Below are 3220 nucleotides of genomic sequence, written 5' to 3'. Positions count from 1 at the left end.
TCGAGTCCCGTCTGTTGGCTCCCTCTGGGGCATCAGGCACCGGCCGCTGTCGGAAGACAGGAGACTGGGCTAGACGGACCCATGGCCGTTCTTACAATCTTAACACAGCCCCCCCCCCCCCAAAAAGCCACGCTTACCCGAGCTCCACTTGGACGTTTCCCAGGGCAAGTCCCCTGTTGGCTGCTCACTCAGTTCGCTCTGGCTGCCTCCGGGATAAGGCTGCTGGCTCCAAGCGCCTTGCTTCCAACCCAGTCAGCCCCTGAAGGCCCCCACCTGCATCAAACCACTCTCGACGGCCAAACACACGGTCTCTCAGTCCCCGCAACTAGCGCCAGTCAGACAAATCCTCAGAAACACACACACACACACACACACACACAGACACTCATCCCACCAGCCCACAGCACAGCCCCCTCACCCCAACACCACCTCGCCCCCCCCCCCCCACCAAAGAGCCACACTTACCCCACAGCTCCTCTCGGACGTTTCCCAGGCTAACGCCGAAACGCTTCCAGTTCCACGAGCAGGCCCAGGTAGGCAGGCAGGCAGCCCTTCAGAGTCTCCATGCACGGAGGAGACGATGGAGCGGAGAGGAGGGATTTCAAGCTGTGAAAGCAACTGGGGGAAACTTTAGAGGAAGGGGGAGCCTGTACGGGAAGGATGGGCTCCACCTAAACCAAAAAGGGAACCCGGCTGCCGGCACTTAGCATTAAAAAGGGCGGAGAGCCGTTTTTAAACTGGAGGCTAAAGGAAAGCCGACGGGTGCGGAGGGGCACCTGCATCGGACAGAGACATCTCTTAGGGGACATCTCTATTAAGGGAGAGGCTGGGTACGAGCAGACGAGAAACAGTCACATGAAAAAGGGTCTAACGTGTCTGGAAACGGCAGACAGACAAAGAGTGACATTTTGCAAGGGCTTCTAGACCTCTAAATATTAAGTGGGTGAACCAGAACGCCTCGTATCAAAAGGAGGCTACCGATACAATAGGCACCACGGAAATTTGGCCGAAGGAGGACGACCCACGGGACAGTGTCATACCAGGGTACTGTCAAAGTCAGACACACAGGACTCAGATTTGTCAGAGCGGTGCAGGGTGCAACACGCAAAAGAAGGCCACAGGCTACTGCGTCAATCGCCCTTGCGTTCACTCCAAGGATTTTATCCAAGGCGTGGTGCGGCTGCGATTGGGCAGATTCCAATCACACAGGCCGCGGGGACTCGAGCCCCATGGTCAGTCAGTCCCCAGACAGCGACGGCTCCCGTACTCACACGGCACAGGGAAGACGGATACACACGGAGACAAGAGAGTCTGAGAGGAAGGAGGCCTCTAGAAGGAGGACGACCAACGGGACAGTGTCATACCAGGGTACGTCTCGGAAGGACACAACAGGTCGTGCTGGTGGGGGAGCGGCGGCACTAGCCGCGAAAGAAAATGCAGAGTCAAGTGAAGTAAAAAAACATCTTGAACGAACCAAAAGGTTCCCCAGAATCTCAGTGGGGGGGAAAAGAGGTGGGGGCGGGCGGGGTAGTAAATCCATGCTCGAAGAAGAAGAAGAAGAAGAAGGCGGCGGCCGCAGGGAACTATTACCCACCACCTGACCAGGACAGCGATAGTGACTATGAAATGCTAAGGGAGATTAGCGAGGCCATCAAAATTAAAGCCTCAGTAATAATAGTGGGGGATTTCAACTATCCCCATATTGACTGGGTAACAACACCTCACCTCAGGACGGGATGCACAGGTAACATTTCTTGAGACTTTAAAATGATTGCTTCTTGGAGCAAGCGGTTCTGGAACCCGCAAGGGGAGAGGCAATTCTTGACTCAGTCCTAAGCCGAGCACGGGATCTGGTGGTCCGAGGGGTAAATACAAGTGGAGCGCTGGGAAACGGCGACCATAAGGCCATAACATAGAACATTTCCCTGCGGTGGGAAAAGGCACCTCAGCCGCCCAACACTGTGGCACGCACTCAATTTCAGAAAGGGGAACTAGACAAAAGTGAGGAGGTTGGTCAAAAAGGTACAGTGCCAAAAGGAAAAACCCTGCCAGCTGCATGGACACTTTTCCAAGACACCGTAAGAGAGGCCCAACTGAAATGTACACCCCAAACACACACACACACACACACACACACAGTGTAAGAAAACCCCCAAGTAACCGAAGCAGCGAGACAGAGAGAGAAGAGAGGCGCACCATTTAAAAAGAAGTGGGGAAGACAGAAAGGAGCAGAAACGGTCCAATTCAGTGTCAAAATAGAAGCAGCTGCCGCCGCCGCCAAAAGGAGTTTGAAGAACAGCCAGCCAAACAGTCAAAAAAGTAATTAAAAAAGCCATTCGGCTCAGTACATCAGAAGCGGGAAGCCCGCTAAACCACCAGCGGGGCCGCTTGACCACCGAAATGCTAAAGGAGCACTCCAAGGCGATGAGGTCGTTGTTGCAGAAACCACATGAATTCTTTGCTTTCCTCTTCACGGCTGACGATGGCGTTAGGGAGATTCCCCAACTCGAGCAATTCTTTGTAGCTGACAAAGCTGAGGCATCGTCCCAGACTGAGGTGTCCCTAGAGGAGGTTTGGGAGCAAAGCGAGAAAACTTCACAGTAACAAGTCAGCGGGACCGGACGCCATTCACCACCCAAGAGTTCTGAAAGAAGTCAGATGTGAAACTGCACAAGTATTAAGCTGGGTTTCGTAACCTAGCCCTTAAAAATCAAGCTTCCCTAGCTAATGACCGGAAAGACAGCTAACGGGACGCCAAGATTTTTCAAAAGGGCTCTAGAGGCCATCCTCCCGGCAATTACAGACCGGTAAGTCGAACGGCAGCACCCGCCAAGTTACTTGGAACTACGGTCATGCCTAAAATTGTCCGACACACAGCTCAACATAATTTGTTGGGTGTGGGGGAAGCCAACCAACATGGCTTCTCTAAAGGGAAGTCACGTCTTACTACTAGAGAGTTCTGTGACGGGGGACAACAGACATGCGGCCAAGGGGGGAGCCAGTGGCTACAGCGTACTTAGATTTCCAGAAAGCCTTTGACAAGCTCCCTCACCAAAGGCTCTCACGTCAAGTACGTTGTCGTCAAGGGAGAAGAGGGAAGGTCCTCCCATGGACTGACAACTGGCTAGAGAGAGACAGGAAACTAAGGGTAGGAATAAATGGTCAGTTTTCAGAACGGAGAGAGGGGCCACCCCAAAGGGTCCGTACTGGGACCCATCCT

Source organism: Pelodiscus sinensis, chromosome 1 (assembly GCF_052426305.1).
Source record: "Pelodiscus sinensis isolate ZL-2025 chromosome 1, ASM5242630v1, whole genome shotgun sequence".
Taxonomy (NCBI): Eukaryota; Metazoa; Chordata; order Testudines; family Trionychidae; genus Pelodiscus; species Pelodiscus sinensis.
This window is presented reverse-complemented; position numbering follows the sequence as displayed.